The sequence below is a fragment of the Pan troglodytes genome, chromosome 6, assembly GCF_028858775.2.
Source record: "Pan troglodytes isolate AG18354 chromosome 6, NHGRI_mPanTro3-v2.0_pri, whole genome shotgun sequence".
Taxonomy (NCBI): Eukaryota; Metazoa; Chordata; class Mammalia; order Primates; family Hominidae; genus Pan; species Pan troglodytes.
In genome coordinates this window covers 83,954,902-83,982,567 of record NC_072404.2, presented here as the reverse complement: position 1 = coordinate 83,982,567, position 27,666 = coordinate 83,954,902, and the positions used below count along the sequence as shown (strand labels likewise).

The 27,666-nt window shown below is 41.6% G+C and overlaps 1 protein-coding gene and 2 pseudogenes across 8 annotated transcripts in view; all 3 read right to left on the bottom strand.

Moving 5' to 3' along the window:
• CALN1 (calneuron 1) overlaps positions 1 to 27,666 on the bottom strand; it is a 667,093-nt gene that overhangs the window by 336,906 nt on the left and 302,521 nt on the right. The window lies entirely within an intron of this gene.
• Positions 13,998 to 17,824, bottom strand: LOC129144586 (tigger transposable element-derived protein 1-like; annotated as a pseudogene).
• The window catches only part of LOC134810499 (tigger transposable element-derived protein 1-like), a 96,525-nt pseudogene continuing 82,856 nt past the window's right edge, over positions 13,998 to 27,666 (bottom strand).

The following is a 27,666-nucleotide window of genomic DNA, read 5'->3' as shown; positions in this document are numbered from 1 at the left end:
AAAAAGAATCACTGTTGACCCTGGGAACAGACAGCAGGCAGTGTTGGGGAAAAAGGTGCACAGGCCCAGTGCTCAGGGCTGGTGGGCCATTGATAGGATGAACCTACTATGCATCTCAGATGTCCCTGCATGTCACACTCCTGGCCTTTCTCATTACCTCATGGCCAAAACCACATTTTTTAATTAAAACATGAATCTGACTCCTTCCCTAGCTATCATTCTTAAAGAAGGGCATTTTTGTAACTTATTAAGTGGTGAAATTATACCAACAAACACTATCTCAGGTTATGAAAAATAATAATTTCTTTCATGGTCAAAATCACATCTTTAATGGAAAAATTAAGTCAACTCCTTCCCTAGCTATCATTCTGAAAGCAGAGCATTTTGGTAACTTTATGAGGTGGTGAAATTCTACTACTCAGGTCATGAAAAGTATTTCTTTCTTAAGCTAGAATGGCACAAGATAGTCAGAAAGCTAGAGGCATTTCTAAGGGTTTAAGAACTAGAGCATAAAGTTAATCTGTCCCCAAACGTTACACCTGGACAGATTAAGCTGAATCGATTTTAGCATGCCAGGTAGGTTAAAGCTAATGGAAAATTCCTCAACAGTGAAAGAACAAAGCAAATTAGAACAGAAACAAACAAGGAAAGCCCAGCCCGGCCAGAGATACTGAAAGCTCCAGGCAGGGCCAAAAGGAAAATGAGTGGATGAGATTTAAATATGTATGAGAGTGATAATCACTGGAGGGTCTCCATTCAAAATGACAAATGACAAAATTCTCAGGGCTGACCCCTCTGGGAAGATGTCAAGTCAGAAGGGAGGGATCTCGCATTGCTGGAACACATCAGTTCCATTTGTCTGGAATGGTTCTAGACTCCACTGCTAGGTCATCAACAGCTGCAAGTCCAGAGGATCAACAAGGCAACTGCTCCTCCAAAAAAGCATGAAAAACTGTTCAGAATGGGTTTTAAAAATCAAAAGACAGATTTCAAGCAGTATCTATGTTGTGATCTTATTTTAGTAAAATAAAAATGATATCTATTTTGGAAGACTGCAAGAATAGACATCAAAATATTAACTGAACTTTCTGTGTGGTGAGATTACAGCTGATGTTTATTTTCTTTGCTCATGGGTATTTTCAAAGTCTCTATTGTAAACTTGCTGTATTAGTCCATTTTCACGCTGCTGATAAAGACATACCCAAGACTGAGCAATTTACAAAAGAAAGAGGTTTAATGGACTTACAGTTCCACATGGCTGGGGAGGCCTCACAATCACGGTAGAAGGTGAAAGGCATGTCTTACATGGTGGCAGAAAAGAGAAGAGAGAGGACTTATGCAGGGAAACTCTCCATTTAAAAACTGTCAGATCTCATGAGGCATATTAACTATCATGAGAACAGCGCAAGAAAGACCTGACCCCATATGATTCATTAACCTCCCACCGGGTCCCTCCCATAACACATTGGAATTCAAGATGAGATTTGAGTGAGGACAAAACCAAACCATATCACATGCATTATATGGTAAAAGAAAGGAAAAAAAAAACCAGAGCTAACCCTACATAGGATATTGTATTAGTCTGTTTTTACACTGCTGATAAAGACATACCCGAGACTGGGTAATTTATAAAGAAAAAGAGGTTTAATGGACTCACAGATCCACATGGCTGGGGAGGCCTTACAGTTATGGTGGAAGGTGAAGGGCATGTCTTACATGGTGGCGGCAGGCAAGAGAGAACTTGTGTAGGGAAACTCCCCTTTATAAAGCCATCAAATCTTGTGAGACTTGTTCACCACCACAAGAAGAGCATGGGAAAGATCCATCCCTATGATTCAATTACTTCTCACCCGGTCCCTCCCATGACATGTGGGAATTGTGGGAGCTAAAATTCAAGATGAGATTTGGGTGAGGACACAGCCAAATCATACGAGATATGCTACATTTTCCAGATTACATGTAGTTTTTTAAAAGTAATTTCAACTTTTACTTTAGATTCAGGGGGTATATGTGCACGTTCGTTCCATGGGTATACTGTGTGATGCTGAGGCTTGGGGCAAGAATGACGCTGTCACCCAGGTAGTGAGCATAGTGTCTAATAGGTAATTTTCCAGCCCTTGCCCCCCAGTAGTCCCCAGTGTCTATTGTTCCCATCTTTATGTCCAACACATATTTTTCAATGAAAAATGTCCCCAAAATGTATATAGAAAAAAAATTATCTATATTTCACTGGTCAGCAATAACCATTACTAACATATTAGCACATTTCATTCCATACTTTTTAATATGCAAATGTTCTTAATTCAACTAGGATCATGCTCTCTATATAGCTTTATATCATTTTTTTCACTTAACACACTCAATTTTCAATCTTCCATATTGGTAACTAGTCTGCAAAACAGCATTTTTGATGGTTGATCAGTATTCCATCCGATGGCCATAGCAAAATTGATTTTGCCAAACTCCTATTGTGGGATATTTAGATAATTCCCAATTTTACATAATGTTGCAATGGAAATCTTTGTACACAAATTGTCATGCATTTTCATGGCCATTTCCTTAAGATGACTTCCTAGGAATACAATCACTGGGTCCAAGGGCAGAAACACTTTTCAGTCACTTAATACACATTGCCAAGTTGCCCTCAAAAAGGCAGTATCAATTACACCACCCTCTGCTTCCCATCAATTTCAGGCACAGAAATATAGTACCCTTGGAAACACACCTTTCATCCAACTATCTCTTAGGTTTTAGTTCTTGACGTTCAAGATCCAGAGGATTACAAGGCTACGCTTCAAGGGAAAGGAGGCAATTCAGATTATGTCTGAAAAAGGCCTGCAGGGTGATCGTGGGATGGTGAGTGAACCCCACATGCAGCACAGGGCCTGGCCCAAAGGAGGTCCCCAAGAAAGACACACGAGCATCTGAATCCAGGTGAGGGGACCAGGACTCAGCGAGGGGAAAAGGGCTCCCCTGAAAAGGGAGAAGGTGAGGTGTGAGTGGGGAGAAAGCTACTCTCCTAACTCAAGGACCAGGACTGCTTTGGGGGTGGAATGCTTTATATTATATACATATTATCTATTATATATCTATATTATAACTTCTATATGAATTACATATTATATATAAAATCTATGATATATAATTATATATTATGTATTATATATAATTCCATATTATGCATTATATATCTACATAATATATAATACATATCTATTATATATCTATATTATATAATATATAAATTATATAATTTATAAATTAAATGAATATATAAATTAAATATTAATATATAAATTATATATTATATAATTATGCAATATGATATATAAATTACATATATAATATAGATATGTTATATAATATGTATTATGTATAATATAGATATCATGTTATATAATTATATATAGTATAGATACATATAATATAGATATATAATTATATGTTATTTATAATATATAAAAATCAAAAAACACGAACATGAGTCCCTCAGCTTCCTCCTGGACTCGGAGCCAGGTCACTGTCTCTTTAGAGGAAATATGATATGATTTGCGTGTATGCACATGTGTTCTGGAATAGTTGGCTTGCTCTTGTGATTCGCTTAGGATTACATTTCTGGGTAGACAGAATTATCTATCTACCCAGAAACATGTTTGATTATTACAGACATCAAATGTTTATTATAATAAAAATGTTTTGATTACTATAAAGATTTTATCATAATGATCATTATAAATAAGCATATTATAATATGTATTTTGATTATTTTAAACATGGTTTGTTATTATAAACCTGTTTATCATAATATCTATTATATAATTATATAATATTAATTATAAATTACATATAATATATATTTTATATATAAATATATATTATATTACATGTAATATATAATAGTTTGTTCTACAGAAAGATCGACCTTTTCCCATGTTCCAGCAAACTCCACAGCAGCAGGAGAGAAGCCTGGCACCCCCTCCACAAAACAGTCATTCGTCACACAGCCACAGGCATCTTCTCAGGGAAAATTAGACCAACTGCCTGCCGAAGACAGAAAGTAGGAATTGCATCATTTTGGCCCATACGGCAATATTGGATGTGTCTCCAAGTGGCAAATTGAGTGGAATGTATCCGTGAACAACATGGCAATAATCAATACAGTTAATTTGTCATTAGATCACACTGTTCCTAAGCTGCAAACATTAATATACGGAGATTAGAGACTCCTTGGCATCTGAGGAAACAAAATCATTTTGTGGATTTAGCATAGATATGTAGGCCAGAAGAACAAAATCCAAGTTCCAGAAAGAAACTAGAGAAAAAGTGAATGGGGAGAAGGGAGCAGCTCTCTCAGGCATGGCACCACCTCCCCTGCCCCCAGGGTCTTGGGAATCCTTTCAAGAAGCTACGTTTGGCTGGGCATGGTGGCTCACACCTGTAATAGCAGTGATTTGGGAGGCCAAGGTGTGAGGATGACTTGAGGCCAGGAGTTCGAGACTAGCCTGGGCAACTATCTCTATGAGAAATTTAAAAAATTAGTCGGGCATGGTGGCACATGCCTAAAGTCCAAGCTACTGGGGAGACTGAGGTGGGGGGATCACTTGAGCCCAGAAGTTTGAGGCTGCAGTGAATTGTGATCATGCCGCTGTACTCCAGCCTGGATGACAGAGCAAGACACTGCCTCTAAGAAACAAACAAACAAACAAAGCTAAGTTTATCTTCGGATCATTCAATTCAACTAAATTCAACAAACGTTTCTTAAGCACCTACTGTATGTCAGGCAGCATTCTAGGTGCTAAGACCAGGTCCCAGAAAACCAAGGTATAAATAGCAACAAGACATCTAAGCAGTACTAAAGAAAATAATTGTTCAATGATACTTGTGAAAGCACAATCAGGCAGCCTTTAAATCAGCACCACTGCAATAGCTATAGAGACCACGGCAATGGGATTTTGTTATGGGGGAGAGAGACTGGGCTCAACTCTGAATACTGCATAGCCAAGAAAGAATTCAGAGCCAGGGAGCAGACTGGGGGTCACAGCTATTTACCACTGTTGCAGTGACCCCGATAGAACAAGAGGACAGCGATGGTCACACATTCGCTTGACTTCTCACTCCTAATTCACCCATTTTGTAGTGTCTTAAACCAAGACAGCTCAGGTGCCTACAACAGGGTCCAAAGACTTCTAGCTGCCTGCTAGAAGTGAGCAGAAAACTTTTTGCTTGTGTAGCTCAGCCCATGAAACAAAAAATTCTCCTAAAGCCATCTGTCAATTAACTCATGGCACTGAGGTGTGGAACAAAATGATAAATGGTGGGAGTTGGAGGAACTGGTTCTAATCTAGACAAGAACTCCTCTTCTGTTGTGTGATTTTTTTCCCATTTTAACTCATATCAACCTTGTCCTTCCTGTCATCATGGGCAAGGGCACACGTAAACACCGAGCCATGTCTTGTTTCTAATTTGCTTGCAAATACGAGAGGCCCTGGAATCGCTATCTGTAAAAAGGTAGCCAGAGAGAATGCGAGACAACTTGAGGGTAAATCGTGGAAAGGATTGAGACTGGCTCACGGAAGCTCAGGGGAAGCCCAGGGAACCGCTCCCCTCTGTAGCTCATCAAATCCCTGCACACCAGCACTCCCATTTGTTCTCTGCCGCATTATTTCTCAGTCCATTTGGCCTTCCTGATAATTGATAAAGGGCTGACTATGAAGGAAATTGTTCTCCACTGCAGGGTGCATAAATATCCCATTATCAATAGGAAGCAATTTACTTGCTTAAAATTGCCGACTCTCTCATTTTGTTTTAACACACTGTTTCTCTATCGAAATAAGTCCCCACCTTTGAAAAGGCTATCTCCAAAGCCTCACACTGGCTCCGGCTTGAAAAATAAATCTGAAATCAGCTGAGGCAGAATGACTTCATCCCAGCCCTCTGATATCAAAAGGGCAGCTCAGAAAAGTGGAAAAATTGCTTTAGGAATTCTATCTACCAGAAATGTAATCCTAAGCAAGTTACAAGACAGTAGGCCAACTATTTCAGAACACACGCGCATACACACACAAATCATTCCGTATTTCCCCTAAAGAGACAGCGACCTGGCTCAGAGTCCAGGAGGAAGCTGAGCGGCTCATGTCCGTGTGGATTTGGGGATTCTGAAGGTAAATAGTGTGGGAAAGGTAACACTGCAATCTATTGGAGAAAACAGGAAGTACTCAATACATAGACTACAATGAACAGTTAAGAACTTGGAAAAAATTAAGTTACAACTGTGCATCACACCATAGACCCAAGTTCACTTTTGGAAAATTAAAAAGCAGAGGGAATTAAAACAATAATAATTAGATGACACTTCGGGAGGCCAAGGTGGGAGAATCACTTTGAGGCCAGGAGTTTGAGACCAGCTTGGGTAACACAGCCAGACCCCGTTTCTATAAAGAATTTTAAAAATTAACTGGGCATACACCAGGCACATAACTGCGTGCCTGTAGTCCCAGCTACTTGGGAGGCTGAAGTGGGAGGATTGCCTAAGGCCAGAAGTTTGAGGCTGCAGTGAGGTATGACCCTACCACTGCACTCTAACCTGGGAGACAGAGCAAGAACCTTTCTCTAAATAGTAATAATAATATAATTAGATGACAAAAGATCTTTGTAAACAAGAATTGAAGGCAGATTGATATATCAAAAAAAAAGAAACAAAGAAAAAAAAACATGAAGATAAAAAGACAACCTGAAGAAAAAAACAAATGAACTGACCTACAGCAGGCACGGAAATAGTCTTTGATATGTGAAAAGTTTTACCAGAATGTCCCACCAGAGCAATGCAAAAGACAAACAGATTTTCCCCAAAAGGAAAAACACAGATATGCAAAAATTACATAAAAAAAGAATTACAACTCATTATTTTTTTTAACTCATGGTATTTTTTTACTATTAATTTTCTAGTTCAAGTGAATATCACCATAATATACCATGGTTTTTCTTTTGCTTTGTTATTTTGTTTTGAGACGGAGTCTCACTTTGTCACCTGGGCTGGCGTGCAATGGTGCAACCTTGGCTCACTGCAACCTCTGCCTCCCAGGTTCAAGCGATTCCTTTGCCTCAGCGTCCTAAATACCTGGGACTACTCCCAGCTAATCTGTGTATTTTTTTGGTAGAGACGGGGTTTCATCATGTTGGCCAGGCTGGTCTCAAACTCCTGGCCTCAAGTGATCCACCCGCCTCAGCCTCCCAAAATGCTGGGATTACAGGCATGAGCCGCCACGCCCGGCCCACCATGTTTTATCTATGAGATGCAAATGCAGCCAATAAATACTTGCTGATTGTCTCCTATGTGCCAGCCACTGTTCTAGGAGCAGGATATGGCAGTGAACAAAGCAAGGATCCCCGGCCTGCGTGCTTGCCATCCACTGGGGGAAGACAGACGATGGGCACTTTGTAAAGTAAATAACATGGTGTATAGAAAAGTGATAAATGCTACAGAAATTTTTTTTAAAAAAATGGAAAAGTAGACAGCGGTACAGAATTGTAGAGTGGACTAAGGAACAGGTTACAGTGTTTTAAAATTTTATTTCAACAGTTTTTGGGGAACAGGTGGGTTTTGTTACATGGATAAGTTCTTTAGTGGTGATTTCTGAGATCTTTGGTGTACCTGTCACCCAAGCAGTGTACACTGTACTCAATATGTAGTCTTTTACCCCTGCCGCCCCCACCTTCCTGTCCTCCCCAAGTCCCAAGTCCACTGTTTCTTTCTTTCTTTTTTTTTGTTTTTTGAGACGGAGTCTTGCCCTGTCGCCCAGGCTAGAGTGCAGTGGCGTGATCTCAGCTCACTGCAAACCTCCGCCTCCCAGGTTCAAGCGATTCTCCTCCCTCAGCCTCCCAAGTAGGGATTATAGGTGCGTGCCACCACGCCCAGCTAATTTTTTGTATCTTTAGTAGAGATGAGGTTTCACCATGTTGGCCAGGCTGGCCTCAAACTCCTGACCTCATGATCCGCCCACCTCGGCCTCCCAAAGTGCTGGGATTACAGGCGTGAGCCACCGCGCCCAGCTCACTGTATCATTCTTATGCCTCTGCATCCTCATAGCTTAGCTCCCACTTATAAGTGAGAACATACAATGTTTGGTTTTCCATTCCTGAGTTGCTTCACTTAGAATAATGGTCTCCAACTCCATAAAAGTTGCTGCAAAGGCCATTATTTCATTCCATTTTATGGCTATTATTCCATGGTGTATACATACCACATTTTCTTTATCCACTCATTGGTTGATGGGCTTTTAGGTTGGTTCCATAATTTTGCAATTGTGACTTCTTGCTGCTAAAATTTCTTCCAGTTCCTGACTCCAGCAACTGGAAGAAAGATCCACAAGGCTTGTTGGCTGCTATAAACATGTGTGCGCATGTGTCTTTCTCATACAATGACTTCTTTTCCTTTGGGTAGGTACTTCTTTTCCTTTGGATAGATACCCAAAAGAAAAGTGGTGATTTCTGAGATTCTGGTGCACCTGTCAACTGAGCAATGTACACTGTACCCAGTTTGTAGTCTTTTACCCCTCACCCCTTCCCCCTACCTTTCTCCTGAATCCCCAAAGTCCATTATATCATGTTTATGCCTTTGCATCCTCATAGCTTAGCTCACACTTAGAAGTGAGAACATATGATATTTGGTTTTCCATTCCTGAGTTGCTTCACTTAGAATAATGGTCTCCAGCTCCATCCAATTTGCTGCAAAGGCCATTATTTCATTCTCTTTTATGGCTGGGAGGGTGGGAGGGGTTGAGGGATGAAAGACTATAATACATATTGGGTACGATGTACACTGCTTGGGTGACAGATGCACCAAGATCTCAGAAATCACCCATAAAGAATTAAATCACCACTAAAGAATGTATCCATGTAACCAAAAACCACCTGTTCCCCAAGAACTATTGAAATAAATATATAAATAAAATTTTAAAAAATCGTAACCCGTTCCTTGGGCCTCCAAGGGTAAAAACCCAAAGGAGAAGAAGTAGTGTATTTAAGTGGTACCATTCCATCCAGCAATCATTCCATCCAGCAGCAGATTGCTGGATGGAATGGTACCATTTAAATACAGAGGTTAGGGTATTGAGGGGACATTTGAGCAAAGACTTGAGGTAAGGGTGGTAGCCATGGGCTGTCTAGAGAAGAGTGTTCCAGACAGAGGAAACAGTCAGTGCTAAATCCCTAGGTAGATGTGTGCCTGATGTGTTGGAGGAACAGCAAGGATACTGAGTCACTGGGTTGGGGTGGAGTGAGTCAGGCAGGGAGAGAAAAATAGGTGAGAAGACCCAAGAGGGAATGGGTGGGAAGGCAGATTATGCACATTTTGTGTTTTTACTGTGAATGAGGTGGGAGCTCTGGCAGGTTACAGAGCAGAGGAGTCACGGGATCTGACTTGTGTATTAAAAAGATGCCTCTGGCTACTGGACAATCCTGAGAGCAGAGAGAGGCTGCTTCTGAGGTCCAGAGGATGACAGCAGCGGAGGAGGGAAAAGTGGTCAACGTATATATGGGTTTTAAGGTACAGCCAGCAGGGTGTTCTGAAAACTGGGGTTTGGGATGAAAGAAATGGAGGGACATCAGGAGGGCTCCAAGGTTTCTGACTCCAGCAACTGGAAGAAAAATCCAGAAGGCTTGTTTGATGATGTGCCTGGTATGGTGTAGGGTGACGGCAACATTTGCACTGTGCTAGTGGGAGTGTAAATTGGTACAACTGAACAGTAACTAATAACAGCCTTCAAAAATACAGACCTTGTTCATTCAGAGCAAATCTTAAATGCACATTTTTGAGATAACTAGAGAAATTTAATTATGAGAAATACGCTGATTTAAGCTAGAGAGATAGACTGATGTATTTTATTAATGAAATGATATGACATATGGGTTTTGCTTCACAATATTCCATGAAAAAAAATGGTGGGGGCAGGAGTGATCGATGAAATACAATCGGTAAAATGTTGAAAACTGTTGAAACTCAGTCTTTGGGTATGTTTGACAATATCAATAATAAAAATATTTCTTAAGTGTGCATACCCTGGACCCAGCAATTCCATTGTAGGAATTCATCCTAAAAAATAAGAGATACATATTAAAAGATATTTATTACAGCCTCATTTGTAATAATGAAAATAGGAAACCACAAGCAATAGGCAATTAGCTAAATAAATAATATGAAGCCATTTAGCTGAAAAATAGTAGAAAGATTAGAAATTGGTCTGTATGCATGCAGAAATTTAGTATATAACTAGAGTGACACTTCAAATAATGGGGAAAGATGAATCCAAAAAATAACGTGGGGACAACTAAGTAGATACCTGGAAAAAAGTAAGAATGAAACTGCACTCCACAATTTATACCAAAATACATCCCAAAACAATCAAAGATTAAGTATATTAAAACAAACTCATAATTGTTATTACAAAAACATGAGAATTTTTAAATAATTTTAAGAGTGAATAAGGGAGGAAACACGAACCAAAAGCCATAAAATAAAAGACCAATAAGTTCTATATAAATCTTAAAACGGGCCAGGTGCAGTGGCTCATGCCTGTAATCCCAGCACTTTGAAAGGCCGAGGTGGGCAGATCACCTGAGGTCAGGAGTTCGAGACCAGCCTGCCCAACACGGCGAAGCCCCATCTCTACTAAAAATACAAAAAATTAGCCAGGTGTGGTGGCAGGCATCTATAATCCCAGCTACTCAGGAGGCTGAGGCAGGAGAATCACTTGAACCCAGGAGGCAGAGGTTTCAGTGAGCCGAGATCGGGCCGCTGCACTTCAGCCTGGGCAACAAAAGCAAAACTCTGTCTCAAGATAAATAAAACTTAAAACATTTGTCAGGGCAAAAATCAGGATAAGCTAAGTGAAAAATCAGAAACAAAGTAAACATGTTTGTAATTTACGTTACAAAAGAGGAGCTAATTTCCCTCACATTAAAAAATTTATATATACAGCATCAATAAGAACAAAGGCCAACAAGCCAAAATAAAAATGGTCAAAGAACAAGAGCAGACAGTTCCCAAGGCCAGAATTACGTATGGCTTTTAAACATATAACATCAAGTTCAGCCCAACTCATAATCAGAGAAATGCAAATTAAAAGTACATTTGTATACTTATATTTCACCTAGAAGGCAGATAAAGATCAAATGGTTTGATAACACACAGTGTGGATAAGACTGTGTGAAAACAGGCCCTCTCAAACATTAGTGATGGGAGTGTGTGTTACTATAAATTCTTTGATGTGCAATTTGGCAATTTATACTGGTTATAAATGCATACTTTAACTCAATGATTGCACCTCTAGAAATGTATTATTCAGGCGTACAAACACATAGAATAATATATGAACCAGGCTAGTGGCTGTAATATTGTGCGGTGTGTGTGTGCGTTATAGATGGACAGATAGATAAATTTTAAAGATCATATTTAATGATACTAAGGAATTATTGTTACACCTGTTAGGAGTGATATTGGTTTTGTGGGGTTTCTTAAGTCCTCATATTTTTGGAGATATATGCTAAAATAATTACAGACAAAATGATATAATGTCTGGGATTTGCTCTCAAATAATATAGGAAGAAGGAGGGTTGGTAGCTAGGAGTGTAAATAAAAATGCTTGGTTCAAGTTAAAGCTTAGTGATGGCCCCCTTAGCTTTCATGAAACTCAAATCTTCATAATAAAACCTCAAATATTAAAAAGCTCAGAATCAACTCAAATAGCCATTAATAGAAAGTTAAATAAACTATGATACACCCAAACAATGGAAGAGTATTGCTATGGTTTGAATATGGTTCATGATTTGTCTCCTCCAAACCTCATGTTGAAATTTTATCCCCAGTGTGTCAATATTGGAAGGTGGGGCCTGGTGGGAGGGGTCTCGGTCACGAGGGCAGATCCTTCATGAATAGATTAATGCCCTCCCTCAGGGGTGAGTGAGTTCTTGCTTTATTAGTTCTCTCAACAGCTGGTTGTTAAAAAGAACCTGGCACCAACACTCCCCCACCCCCCACCAGGCTTCCTCTCTCACCATGTGATCTCTTTGCACACATCTGCTCCCCTTCTGCTTCTTGCCCTGCTTTGACACAGCCTGAGGCTCTCACCAGAGGCTGATGCCCAATTTTGAACTTTACAGCCACCAGAATCATGAGCCATATAAACCTGTTTTCTTTATAAGCTACCTAGTCTCAGGTATTTTGCTATAGCAACACAAAATGGACTAAAAGCTGTTAAAAGAGTAAGCTAAGCGGATTTTATATCCTGATGTGGAATGACCTGCAAGATGTATTGTTAAATGAAGAAGCCAGATGCAAACAGTGTGCATCAAATGTTTACCATTTACTTATGAAAAAAAGAAGAAAGACTAGACCAATGTGCTTGTAAGATGGGTCGGTGGTATAGTGGGGAGCGTAGCTGCCTTCCAATGTGCTTGTAAATATTAGGTTGGTGCAAAAGTAATTGTGGTTTTTGCCATTAAAAGCATGGACAAAACCGCAATTGCTTTTGCACCAACCTAACGTGTAGAGTATGTCTGGATAATACATAAGAAACAGATATTCCTGGTTGCCTCTGCAGAGGGAAACCAGGTGATGGTGATAAGGAGGAGGAGGGACAGGTGTTATGAGGGACACTTTCAGTATATGCTTTTCTACCTGTTGAAATTTGTACCATTAATGCATTATCTATCCACACAAGTAAAATTTGTGATTGTAAAAGTACACACTAAATCATTAACAGTGGTTATTGCTGAATGGGATTGCGGGTGATTCTTATTTTCCCAGTATTCCACAAAGCACATATTTTTCTTAGGTAATTTGAATAAACAGAAGGTTATTTTTGAAGAGGCAAAAATCAGGAAATGACTTAATCAAAGAGCTTGTCTCAATCAGCAAACAGAAAGTAACCCACTAATTCCTAGTTACAGGACATTGCCACAGCCCTCTTCCTTTGACAATCACACCTCTTGGTGTACTAAGCACCCATGGGTCATCAAGGACGGCGTAGGTAAGGACATGATGCTGAGTGAGATCTGTTTCTGCCCTTAAAGCACTCGTGAAGGGGCAGAGTGGAGAGAGAGGCAGAAAAGCCAGCAGGCCATTACAGCACGAGGAGATAAGTACTATAATATCCATAACTGAAGAAATCTGAAGAGGGAGGTGGGAAGGGGTCATGGGAGGAAACTGATTTTTCAGCGGGGATGTACAAGATCCTTAAAGATGAATGGCAATTGGATTCAAGATGCTATGGTGATGATTCTGTTTAGTGTCAATGATAAAATGGCTGACTCCATTTGTGAATTGACCTCCCCTGATGATTCAGCACTGAAACGGTGCCTAATAATTTGCATGGTCCTCCAGTGGGGAGCTGAGCTAAATTTATTTATCGCTGCTCCTCATGCTTTTAAACTTTTACCAGGTATCAGAACAAAAATCTTGCTCCATTCCCAGATTTTGGTTACTGTTCTAAGTGAATTCAATACCCGAACTGATTCTCTAACAGCTTTACCTCCACTCCATTCAAGAAACCCGACACATGGGCAAATTCTGGATCCTGCCCTGACCTAACATTGTTCACACTCTAAAATTTTTAACTCTAAAATTTCACTCTCATCCCATGACCTCATATTCGCCCAACCCTGCCACTCCCACCATCTGCTCATCAACAATCCAAGACTTTGACTCTTCAGCATTTCTCTGGATTGTCAGCCTTCATTGTCCCTTCCCACTCAACCCAACTAGTTAAGTTGCCTGGAACCACTCTCTTTCCAAAACCCTAACTCCATTACCTCCTAGCTCTCTGTGAATCTGTTCTGTGCCTCTAAGGAGTCTTTCCACTCCTGTGGCCAGACACAATTCTTTCCCCATCCCACATGATTGTTGTTCAAGATCTGCATTATCCTCTTCAAACCCTCAATCCCATTTCCCAAATCCATCCCCAAACTCTCAGTGAATAATGAAGTCCTCCAGTCGCTCAATGTACATGCAATATATGTTTATTGATATATACAAATAACTCAATCTACACAAAAACATATTGATCAATATCGCTCTATAGATGCCCCCTCAACTTAGGATAAGGTTATCTCTCAGTAAGCTCATTATAAGTTGAAAACATCACAAGTCCAAAATGCATTTAATACACCTAACCTACTGAACATCATCACTTAGTCTAGCCTCTCTTAAACATGCTTAGGACACTTCCATCAGCCTACTGTTGGGCAAAACCATCTAACATAAGGCCAATTTTATAATAAAGTGTTGAATATCTCATGTAATTTCTGCAATACCGTACTGAAAGTGAAAAACAGAATAGTTCTATGGGTACTTGAAGTATGGTTTCTACTGGGTGTGTGTCGCTCTCACACCATCATGAAGTCAAAAATGTGTAAGTCAAGCCATTGGGGACCATTTGAAGTTAGTTCGTTTTCATTACTATAGAACATTCCATCTCCAGTTAACTGATATATAGGTTGCTTAAAAAAATTGTATGAAGGATGCCACCACAATAAATATATGTTTGCATCTTGCACAGGCAGTGTTTCTCTCCGGCAGCTGCACAGCCAGTCTACCAGGTGGGGGCCCAGAAAAAATTATATCAACATATGCTGAATCTGCACTTGTATGATACTGGAGTGTGTTAACTCCATTTCTGACAATATTGTATGTCCCCGGCTAATCAAATGAGGGTATTAGCATGCAAGACGGCTCTCTCCAAGACAATGTAGCCCATCAGAAAAGTTAAAGTAGGGGTCCCTAACCCCCAGGTTACGGACCAGTTTCGGTCTGTAGCCTGTTAGGAACTGGGCTGCAGAGCAGGAGGTGAGCAGCGGGCGAGTGAACATTACTGCCTGAGCTCCATCTCCTATCAGATCAGCAGCATCATTGGATTCTCATAGGAGCAGGTACCCTATTGCAAACTACACAAGCTAGGGATCTAGGTTGGGCACTCTTTATGAGAATCTAATGCCTGATGATCTGAGGTGGAACAATTTCATCCTGAAACCATCCACCCACAACTATCCATGGAAAAAATGGTCTTCCATGACACCAGACCCTGGGGCCAAAAAGGGTGGAGACCACTGAGTTCAAGCATTAAGTTCATTTGATGGACACTACACAATGACTAAAAATAATGCTTAGACTCCTAATGACATGAGAAATGTTCATAATTTATGAACAAGTGGAAATATAGAGTCATGTGACCATCACTTTGAATAATGAGATTATGCCAAAAGGATTTAAGAACCAGCTTGAAGAGGCTACTACTATATTAAAATGAACAGTAACAGCAGTAGCTTATAATCTGTTGAATAAAATAGGAATTAAAAAGTCCATACTGATATGAATGAATAAGACAAGGCTCTTACTTACAGAATAATGCCAAAAAATGTTGCAAAGATGGTGGACTTAGAAAAACCGTTCTATGATTATCATATGGTTACACATGGTAACCACTTTAGTAATAACTGATTCAGGCAAAAATCACTAACAGACGCTAAACCTAGTGGGTAAAAGTTTGACGATTATGGATATTCATATAGTTTCAAAGTATTTTCCCACTGAACACTAATTACAAAGGGGGAAAGAGCCACTTTAGAGTGGAAAAGCCTGGCGGACTTCACCTGAATTCAACGATCAAAGTCAACATGAACAGTAATGGGTCAAATCACCCCTACATATCACCTGATTAGGTTCCAGGACAAGGATACATCATTATTACTTCTGTGGTATTTCTGCAAAAGCTGTATAACTTAATATAACTATGAAGGAACATCAGACAAATTCAAAATGAGGAATATGTTACAAAATAACTGGCCTGTAACCTTAAAAATTATCCAAGTGGTGAAAGTGAAAAGCTAAATGCTACAGTTTGAGTATGTTCTCTTCAAAATTCTTCAAAATTCATGCTGAAATTTAATCCCCATTGTGGTGGCATTAAAAGGCATTAAAAGGCCTTTGGGGAAGTGGTTAAGTGATGAGGGCTCTGCCCTCATGAATAGATTAGTGCCTTCTGAGAAGGCTGGAGGGACCTAGCTTAGGCCCTTTTTGCTCTTCTGTTCTTCTGCCATATGAGGACATGGCATTCCTTCCCTCCAGAGAATGCAGCAACAGGGCACCATCTTGGAAGCAGAGAACAGCCCTTGCCAGACACCATTCCTGCTGGCACCTTGATCTTAGACTTCTCAACTTCCAGAATTGTGGGAAATAAATTTCTATTCTTTATAAATTACCCAGTAATCCAAGGTATTTTGTTATAGCAGCTCCAAAGGACTGAGACACTAAACAAAACACAAAACCTAAGGAACCTTTTCAGATTGGAGAAAACAGAAGAGACATCACAGATGGATGCTAAATTCAGACATACCTCAAAGATATTGCAGGTTTGGTTCTGGACTACCACAATAAAGCAAGTCACACCAATTTCTTGGTTTCCCAGTGCATATAAAAGTTAAATTTACATTATACTTTTGTCTATTAAGTGTGCAGTAGCATTATACCTTTAAAATGTACTGACTTTTATTTAAAAATATTTTATTGCTAAAATATATGAACAATCATCTGAGCATTCAGCAGTTCATAATCTTTTACTGGTAGAAGGTTTGTCTAAATGCTGATGGCTGCTGACTGATCAAGGTGGTGGTTGCTGAAGTTTGAGGTGCCTGTGGCAATTTCTTAAAATAAGACAACAATAAATTTGGCTGCACATAGATGGACTCTTCGTTTCATAAAAAAATTAATCTGTAGCATGCAATGCTGTTTGACAGCATTTTACCCACAGTAGAACTTACTTCAGAATTGGAGTCAATCCTTTTAAGCCTTGCCACTGTTTTATTATGTAAAGAATATGCTGATGGAATATTCTACAACGTTCACAGTGCCATTTCAACAATGTTTACAAAGCATCTTTACCAAGAGTAGATTCTATTTCAAGAAACTACTTTCTTAGCTCATCCGTAAGAAGCAACTCCGCATCCATTCAAGTTTGATCATGAGATTGCAGAAATTCAGTTCCATCTTTAGGATCCACTTTTAACTCTCCTTCTCTTGCTATTTCCACCACATCTGCAGTGACTTCCTCCACTGAAGTCTTGAACCCCTCAACATCATCCATGAAGGCTGGAATCTACTTCTTCCAAACTCCTGTTAAATGTTGATATTTTGGCCTCCTCCCATGAATCACAAATGTTCTTAATGGTATTGAGAACAGTGAAACCTTTCCAGAAGGCTTTAAATTTACATTGCCCAGATCTATCAGAGGAATCACTACGTATGGCAGCTATCGCCTTACGAAATGCGTTTCTTAAATAATAAGACTTGAAAGTTTAAATTTTAACTCCTTGATGTATGGGCTGCAGAACGGATGTTGTGTTAGAAGGCATGAAAACAACATTCATCTCCTTGTACATCTCCAATAGAGCTCTTGGGTGACCAGGTGCATTGTCAATGAGCAGGAATATTTTGAAAGGAGTCTTTTCTTCTGAGCAGTATTTCTCAACAGTGAGCTTAAAATATTCAATAAACCATGCTATAAACAGATGTGCTGTCATCCAGGCTTTGTTGTTTCATTTCTAGAGCAGAGGCAGAATAGATTTACTATCATTCTGAAGGTCCTTAAGATTTCGGGGATGGTAAATGAACACTGGCTTCAGCTTACAGTCACCAGCTGGACTGGCCCCTCACAAGAGTCAACCTATCCTTTGAAGTTTTGAAGCCAGGAATTGACTTCTCCTACCCAGCTATGAAAGTCCTAGATGGCATCTTATTCCAATAGAAGGTTATTTTAGGCTGGGTGCAGTGGCTCATGCCTGTAATCCCAGCACTTTGAGAGGGCGAGGTGGGTGGATCACCTTATGTCAGGAGTTCAAGACCAGCCAGGTCAACATAGTAAAACCCCATCTCTACTAAAACTACAAAAATAAGCTGGGCATGGTGGTAGATGCCTGTAATCCCAGCTACTTGGGAGGCTGAGGCAGGGAGAATTGCTTGAATCCAGGAGGGCAGAGGTTGCAGTGAGCCAAGATTGCACCACTGCATTCCAGCCTGGGCAACAGAGCAAGACTCTGTCTCAAAAAAAAAAAGGAGGGGGGGGCTGGTTTTTTCTGCATTGAAAAATCTGTTGTTGAGTGTAGCCACCTTCATCAATTTTCTTAACTGGAACTTCTTGATAACTTGCTGCTGCAGCTTCTATATGAGCACTTGTTGCTTCACCTTGTACTTTTATATTATGGAGATGACTTCTTAAACCTCATGAACCAACCTTTGCTAGTGTCAAACTTTTTTTCTGCAGCTTCCTTTCCTCTCTCAGCCTTCATAGAATTGAAAAGAGTTGGGGCCTTGCTCACTCTGGATTAGGTTTTGGCTTAAGGGAATGTTGTGGCTGGTTTAATCTTCTATCCAGACCTCTAAAACTTTCTCCATATCAGCAATAAGGCTGCTTTGCTTTCTTATCATTTGTGTGTCCACTAGAGTGGCACTTTTAATTTCCTTCAAGTACTTTTCCTTTGCATTCGCAACTTGGCTAACTCTTTGGCTCAGGAGGCTAGCTTTCAGCTTATCTCAGCTTTTGTCATGCCTTCCTCACTATGCTTAATCATTTCCAGTTTTTGATTTAAAGTGAGAGACATGAGACTCTTCCTTTCACTTCAACACTTAGAGGCCACTGTAGCATTACTAATTGGCCTAATTTCGATGTTATTGTATCTCAGGGAATAGGGATCCCCAAGGAGAGGGAGACAGATAGGGAAGGGCTGGTTGGTGGAGCAGTCAGAACACACACAACATTTATTAAGTTCACCATTTTATATAGATGTAGTTTGTGTTCTCAAAAAAATCACAATAGTAACATCAAAGATCACTGATCACAATGTAAGAATTAAAGAAAGAGGAAAGAAACATGAAATGTGGCTCAACAGTTAAGGACAGGTTTATTTTAGAGAAAACAAACCTGAGAGGGGCTTCTGGCCAAGTTAGGTCAGAGAGCCCTTCTCTCTTACAGACTAAGTATATTTAAGGGTCTTGGAAAGGGGGGCTTGTCATAGGTTTGGAATGTTTCTATGTGAAGGAAAGTTTATTGCAGGGTTGGAGTGTCTCTGGTCGGAGGGGAGGCTCTCTCAGGGTTGGTATGTTTCTGGTCAGAGAGGGGTTTATCTTAGGGTTGGGATGTTTCTAGTTATGCTGACATTAGCCATTAGGCTGATGTTTTGGGGCTGGATTTAGGTGGTTTTTAAAGAGAACTTACAACGGTGGTGTTTTGATCAAGATGGCGATGCTCCTGCTCTGTCACACAAATCATCCTAACAGATATAATAATGAAAGCAAATAATGAAAAAGATTGAAATATTTGTTGGAATCACCAAAATGTGACCCAGAGGCACGAAGTGAGCACATGCTCTTAGAAAAATGATACTGACAGACTTGCCCAACCACGGGGTTGCCACAAACCTTTAATTTGTAAAAAACAAACAAACAAAACAAAACAAAAAAACACAATATCTGCAAGGTGCAATAAAGTGAAGTATAAAATGTGGTATGCCAGTACGATCCTGGATTGAATGTAAAAGAAATTATTTGGATAACTGGGGAAATTTGAATAGAGTCTGTGGATTAGGTGGTGGTATATGATGTTAAGTTTTCTTATTCTGATGGTTATAGTATGCTTATGCTGTAGCGTCTTTGTGAAAAATATACTCTAGCATATTCAACAGTGGAGGACATCACGCCTGCTGCTTACTGTAAAAAAGTTTAGAAAAAGAACAAATTTTAGTATAAATGATATAAATATAGCATATCTATTTGAGAGAGAGAATGATACGGAAATGTGCTCCAATGTCTACAATCAGGAAATCTGGGTGAAAGATATATAGGATTTCTTTGTACTGTTCATGCAACTTTCTGCTATTTTTGTAATTATTTAAAGTAAAATAGTAAAACGAAAATAGACTATGGGATGGCAACTTAATTATATCCGTGTGGTGAAATATTACACACATTCAAAAACCACATTTAGTAAATAACATGAGCAAATACATTTTCTTAAGAAATCAGTATATAAAACTATATGTGTAATATGGCTTAACCTGTCAAAACATGTGCCTAAGGGAAAAAGACATAAAGGAAATATATGACATGTAAAGATGGAATTATCATCAAATGATGCTAATTCTAGATGATCATGGGAAGTTCTTGTATTTTTATTTTGGATTTTTTTTTTTTTTAATAAACGTCTCCAGGTGTCTGGCTCTTTTAAGAAGAACAAAATGTTATTCTACAAAATGAAACCAACAATGAGTAAACTGGAGGCTTGAATACAAGTGTTCTCTCCATGCTGGGGAGCATTTTCCTGACGCCATCTGAAGCCTCAGAGTAGAAATCTTGTTTCACAAAATTCAAAGCTTCTGTTCTTACACCTGATTCCTCGGGAAACTCTTTTCTCCTACTTGTATTAACCAATTCAGCTGTGAGGAGCAAAGGAGATGGGGACTCTGCCCTTAGCTGGGCTCTGAAGGTGCGTATTTTAGCACCGGCTGAGAACTGAGTTAGCTAATCTTCAAAGAGGCTGCCTGCCATCCCATTCAACAACATAAAAAGCAATTTGTTTACGGGGAGAAAAGCCATTTCAACATGAAAATTGGTTTCACGACAATATGCCTGATAAAACGGCACATGAAAGAACCATTGGTCGGCCTCTCTCCCCTGGGTCCCCCCACAACCCCCGCCCTTACGCTTTCTTTCAGAACTGTCACCATAATGGAAAAGGAAGTTATTCCAATGGAAAAACATGCTGGAACACATTTTACCTCTGGAGTAATGGACCAGGACTACCCACGCATTCAATGAAAAACAAAATATTTGGTCACTCTGCTCCTTCTACCTGAACGCATTCGAAAGCTTGCAATGCCATCATCTAGTGTTCAACCTCAAAAATTCATCCTTGACTCCTTCCCTTCTTGTTGATGGTACCTCCAGCATCCAGAGTGGTGTGTCAAAGACATCACGTCTAATCACGCTTCGCTTCAGCTTCAAATTTCTCACTGGCTCCCATTCACTCATTCATTCAACAAGCAGGTTGCTATTCCACACCAGGCCAGAGCCCATGGGCATCCGGCAAGGTCACATCCATCCCCTCTTTGATGTCCCAGGCGCTTCCAGAACTGGGCCATGTACACCTTCTTCTAAGCACCTCAGCCCCATGCCTACCATCTTGTAAGCACCTCGGCCACACCCACCCTCTTCTACCCACCTCAGCCACGCCCAACCTCTTCTGCCCACCTCCACCATGCCTACCCTGGGTCTTCTACTCATCTCAGCCACGCCCACCCTCTTCTACGCACCTCAGCCATGCCCACCCTCTTCTACCAACTTCAGCCACACCCACCCCTCTTCTACCCACCTCAGCCACGCCCACCCTCTTCTACGCACCTCAGCCACGCCCACCCTCTTCTATGCACCTCAGCCACGCCCACCCTCTTCTATGCACCTCAGCCATGCCCACCCTCTTCTACCAACTTCAGCCACAGCCACCCCTCTTCTACCCACCTCAGCCATGCCCACCCTCTTCTAAGCACCTTGGCCATGTCCACCCCCTCAGCCATGCCCACCCTCCTCTACCCACATCGGCCACGCCCCTTTCTAAGCACCTCAGTCAAGTCTACCCTCTTCTAAGCCTCTCATCCACGCCCACCCTCTTCTAAGCACCTCAGCCATGTCCACCCTCTTCTAAGCTCCTCGGTCACCTCCACCCTCTAGGAACCTCAGTGCTCTGCCCCTCCTTAACCCACCCTACAGAGCTGATGGCTGTATTTGGAGCAGGCCTTCACTTTCAGGACTATATACTATGTTGCTACTTCCCTTATCTCTCTTTGCAAATGACAAACACCTATTTATTCTTTCAGATTTACTGAGTCAGGTCTCCTACGAAACCCTCTTTAGGAAGAGGGAGAAGAGGCCCCTCTCCTCTGTAATCTCGTTGGAATATTTCACCACTGTTGGGGGAGGTCAGGAAAGCATGCTCAGAAGTGTCCTGTAATCTCAGCAATTTGGGAGACGGAGGTGGGAGGATTGCTTCAGGCCAGGAGTTTGAAACCAGCCTGGGCAACAAAGTAACACCCTGTCTCTGCAATAAATTTAAAAATTAGCTGGGAGTGGTGCTGAACACTTACAGTCCCAGCTACTAGGGAGACTGAGGCAGGAGGATCACTTGAGCCCAGGAGTTCAAGGATGCAGTGAGTCATGATTGCACCACTTCCCTCCAGCCTGGGTGACAGAGTGAGACCTTGTCTCAAAATAAGAGAGAGAGAGAGAGAGAAGAAAGAGAGGAACAGAGAAAGGGAGAAGGAAGGAAGGAAGGGAGGGAGGGAGGGAGGGAAGGAGGGAGGGAGGATGGAAGAAGGGAACAAAGGAAGCATGCAGCCGGAACCAGAGTCCCACCTCCTTCTGCTGTTCCTGTGGACCTGCCCAGACAATTTTAGCACACGCAGCTCTACAGTGAGACCCACTCAGAGGAAATCTTGTTGAAAGTATTTCCCTCTCCCTCCTATCAAAGGAAGACAAGGGTAGAAGCCCCCTCGGGGATTACACCCCAACCTTGGCAGGCAGGGTGTGGCCAGTCTAGGCCTATCTGGCCTATGTCTGTTTAATGGTAGGATAAATGAATGAACAGAGGCAACCCTGGTTGGCTCTTGAGTGGTGTGAGCTGGTCCTGTACCCAGATACTGGGGTGGCCTTGGCAGGGCCCTGGAACCAAATGAGTGTTCAAGACAACCTCCTATCGGAGCTCATCAACTTCCAGGACAGGAGAGAATGTGTCACTGCCTCTCTCATGCACAGTCCTGGGGGAAAGCTGGCAAGTACATCAGGGCTGTGCCTGCCTGTCCAGCCCAGGGCGCTGGGGCCTTGTTCTGCAGTCCTGTGGCAGCTGGTTCCCCACCTGGGAGGAGGAAGACAGCCCCATTCTGAATGTCTCTAAAACAAAAGGTAGAAGATACTAGCCTCCTAGTGTGGACCATGGCAGACTCAAGCTATAGCAACTCCATGGGCTAAGCATGAACTGGTGCTGCGCTGTCCCTCAACCCAAGGCCAAGGTCACTGGCTCCAGCCTCTCTGCGTCCTGAGAAAAGTAGCAACAATTATCCAATAGAAAAATTAATTTCACTGGATGCAGTAGCTCATACCTGTAATTCCAGCAATTTGGGAGGCTGAGGTGGGAGCATCACTTGAGCCCAGGAGGTTGCAGTGAGCCATGATTGCACCACTGTACTCCAGCCTAAGTGACAGGGCATGATCCTGTCTTAAAAAAAGAAAAAGAAAAGAAGGCCAGGTGCAGTGGCTCACACCTGCAATCCTACCACTTTGGGAGGCTGAAGCAAGTGGATCACCTGAGGTCAAGAGTTCGAGACCAGCCCTGGCAACGTGGTGAAACCCAGTCTGTACTAAAAATACAAAAATTACCTGGGTGTGATGGCACTTTCAGACCACCAACCCTTCGGCTGGGCCTATGCACGTGTCCCAAAACAACCTTTTGTGTCCGAGGGATCAAAACTCCACCCTCAGATGATGCTAACATCACCATTTTTTTTTTCAAGACGGAGTTTCAATCTTGTCAATCAGGTAGGAGTGCAATGGTGTGATCTCAGCTCACTGCAACCTCCGTCTCCTGGGTTCAAGCGATTCTCCTGCTTCAGCCTCCTGAGGAGCTAGGATTACAGGAATGCATCACCATGCCTGGCTAATTTTTGTATTTTTAGTAGAGACACGGTTTCACCATGTTGGTCAGGCTGGTCTCAAACTCCTGACCTCAGGTGATCCTCCCACCTTGGCCTCCCAAAGTGCTGGGATTACAGGTGTGAGTCACTGTGCCGGGCCAATATCACCACTTTCTACAGATGGGCCCTATGACAAAACATGAGGCTTGATTACACCTGCACAGTGATCTGTTTTGGATGCTTGTCCCCTCCACATTTCAGGTTGAAATATGATCTGCAGGGGCGGTTCCAAGATGGCCGAATAGGAACAGCTCCAGTCTACAGCTCCCAGCGTGAGCGACGCAGAAGACAGGTGATTTCTGCATTTCCAACTGAGGTACCGGGTTCATCTCACTGGGGACTGTCGGACAGTGGGTGCAGGACAGTGGGTGCAGTGCACCAAGCATGAGCCGAAGCAGGGTGAGGCATTGCCTGACCCGGGAAGCGCAAGGGGTCAGGGAATTCCTCTTCCTAGCCAAGGGAAGAAGGGACAAACGGCACCTGGAAAATCGGGTCACTCCCACCCTAATACTGCGCTTTTCTGACGGTCTTAGCAAACGGCACACCAGGAGATTATATTCCGTGCCTGGCTCAGAGGATCCTACACCCATGGAGCCTCACTCATTGCTAGCACAGCAGTCTGAGATCGAACTACAACGTGGCAGCGAGGCTGGGGGAGGGGCACCTGCCATTGCTGAGGCTTGAGTAGGTAAAAAAAGTGGCCAGGAAGCTCGAACTGGGTGGATCCCACTGCAGCTCAAGGAGGCCTGCCTGCCTGCCTCTGTAGACTCCACCTCTGGGGGCAGGGCATAGCTGAACAAAACGCAGCAGAAACTTCTGCAGACTTAAATGTTCCAGTATGACATCTTGGAAGAGAGTAGTGGTTCTCCCAGCACGGAGCTTGAGATCTGAGAATGAACAGACTGCCTCCTCAAGTGGGTCCTTGACCCCCGAGTAGCCTAACTGGGAGGCACCCCCCAGTAGGGGCAGACTGACACCTCACATGGCTGGGTACCCCTCTGAGATGAAACTTCCAGAGGAACGATCAGGCAGCAACATTTGCTGTTTACCAATATTCACTGTTCTGCAGCCTCCGCTGCTGATACCCAGGCAAACAAGGTCTGGAGTGGACCTCCAGCAAACTCCAACTGACCTGCAGCTGAGGGTCCTGACTCTCAGAAGGAAAACTAACAAACAGAAAGGACATCCACACCAAAACCCTATCTGTACGTCACCATCATCAAAGACCAAAGGTAGATAAAACCACAAAGATGGGGAAAAAACAGAGCAGAAAAACTGAAAATTCTAAAAATCAAAGCGCCTCTCCTCCTCCAAAGGAATGCAGCTCCTCACCAGCAACGGAACAAAGCTGGACAGAGAATGACTTTGACGAGTTGAGAGAAGAAGGCTACAGACGATCAAACTTCTCCGAGCTAAAGGAGGAAGTTTGAACCCAACGCAAAGAAGTTAAAAACCTTGAAAAAAGATTAGACGAATGGCTTACTAGAATAACCAATGCAGAGAAGTCCTTAAAGGACCTGATGGAGCCGAAAACCATGGCACAAGAACTACGTGAAGAATGCACAAGCTTCAGTAACCGATTCGATCAACGGGAAGAAAGGGTATCACTGAAGGAAGATCAAATGAATGAAATGAAGCTAGAAGAGAAGTTTAGAGAAAAAAGAATAAAAAGAAATGAACAAAGCCTCCAAGAAATATGGGACTATGTGAAAAGACCAAATCTACGACTGATTGGTGTACCTGAAAGTGACGGGGAGAATGGAACCAAGTTGGAAAACACTCTGCAGGATATTATCCAGGAGAACTTCCCCAATCTAGCAAGGCAGGCCAACATTCAAATTCAGGAAATACAGAGAATGCTACAAAGATACTCCTCGAGAAGAGCAACTCCAAGATACATAATTGTCAGATTCACCAAAGTTGAAATGAAGAAAAAAATGTTAAGGGCAGCCAGAGAGAAAGGTCGGGTTACCCACAAAGGGAAGCCCATCAGACTAACAGCTGATCTCTCGGCAGAAACTCTACAAGCCAGAAGAGAGTGGGGACCAATAGTCAACATTCTTAAAGAAAAGAATTTTCAATCCAGAATTTCATAACCAGCCAAACTAAGCTTCCTAAGTGAAGGAGAAATAAAATACTTCACAGACAAGCAAATGCTGAGAGATTTTATCACCACCAGGCCTGCCCTACAAGAACTCCTGAAGGAAGCACTAAACATGGAAAGGAACAACTGGTACTAGCCACTGCAAAAACATGCCAAACTGTAAAGACCATCGAGGCTAGGAAGAAACTGCATCAACTAACGAGCAAAATAACCAGCTAACATCATAATGACAGGATCAAATTCACACATAACAATATTAACCTTAAATGTAAATGGACTAAATGCTCCAATTAGAAGACACAGACTGGCAAATTGGATAAAGAGTCAAGACCCATCAGTGTGCTGTATTCAGGAAACCCATCTCATGTGCAGAGACACACATAGGCTCAAAATAAAGGGATGGAGGAAGATCTACCAAGCAAATGGAAAACAACGAAAGGCAGGGGTTGCAATCCTAGTCTCTGATAAAACAGACTTTAAACCAACAAAGATTAAAAGAGACAAAGAAGGCCATTACATAATGGTAAGGGGATCAATTCAACAAGAAGAGCTAACTATCTTAAATATATATGCACCCAATACAGGAGCACCCAAATTCATAAAGCAAGTCCTCAGAGACCTACAAAGAGACTTAGACTCCCACATAATAATAATGGGAGAATTTAACACCCCACTGTCAACATCAGACAGATCAACAAGACAGAAAGTTAACAAGGATATCCAGGAATTGAACTCAGCTCTGCACCAAACAGACCTAATAGACATCTACAGAACTCTCCACCCAAAATCAACAGACTATACATTCTTCTCAGTACCACACTGCACTTACTCCAAAATTGACCACATAGTTGGAAGTAAAGCACTCCTCAGCAAATGTAAAAGAACAGAAATTATAACAAACTGTCTCTCAGACCACAGTGCAATCAAATTAGAACTCAGGATTAAGAAACTCACTCAAAACCGCTCAACTACACGGAAACAACAACCTGCTCCGGAATGACTACTGGGTTCATAATGGAATGAAGGCAGAAATAAAGATGTTCTTTGAAACCAACGAGAACAAAGACACAACATACCAGAATCTCTGGGACACATTTAAAGCAGTGTGTAGAGGGAAATTTATAGCACTAAATGCCCACAAGAGAAAGCAGGGAAGTTCTAAAAATGACACCCTAACATCACAATTAAAAGAACTAGAGAAGCAAGAGCAAACACATTCAAAAGCTAGCAGAAGGCAAGAAATAACTAAGATCAGAGCAGAACTGAAGGAGACAGAGACAAAAAAGCCCTTCAAAAAATCAATGAATCCAGGAGCTGGTTTTTTGAAAAGATCAACAAAATTGATAGACTGCTAGCAAGACTAATAAAGAAGAAAAGAGAGAAGAATCAAATAGACACAATAAAAAATGATAAAGGGGATATCACCACCTATCCCACAGAAATACAAACTACCATCAGAGAATACTATAAACACCTCTACGCAAATAAACTAGAAAATCTAGAAGAAATGGATAAATTCCTTGACACATACACTCTCCCAAGACTAAACCAGGAAGAAGTTGAATCTCTGAATAGACCAATAACAGGCTCTGAAGTTGAGGCAATAATTAATAGCCTACCAACCAAAAAAAGTCCAGGACCAGACAGATTCACAGCCGAATTCCACCAGAGGTACAAGGAGGAGCTGGTACCATTCCTTCTGAAAGTATTCCAATCAATAGAAAAAGAGGGAATCCTCCCTAACTCATTTTATGAAGCCAGCATCATCCTGATACCAAAGC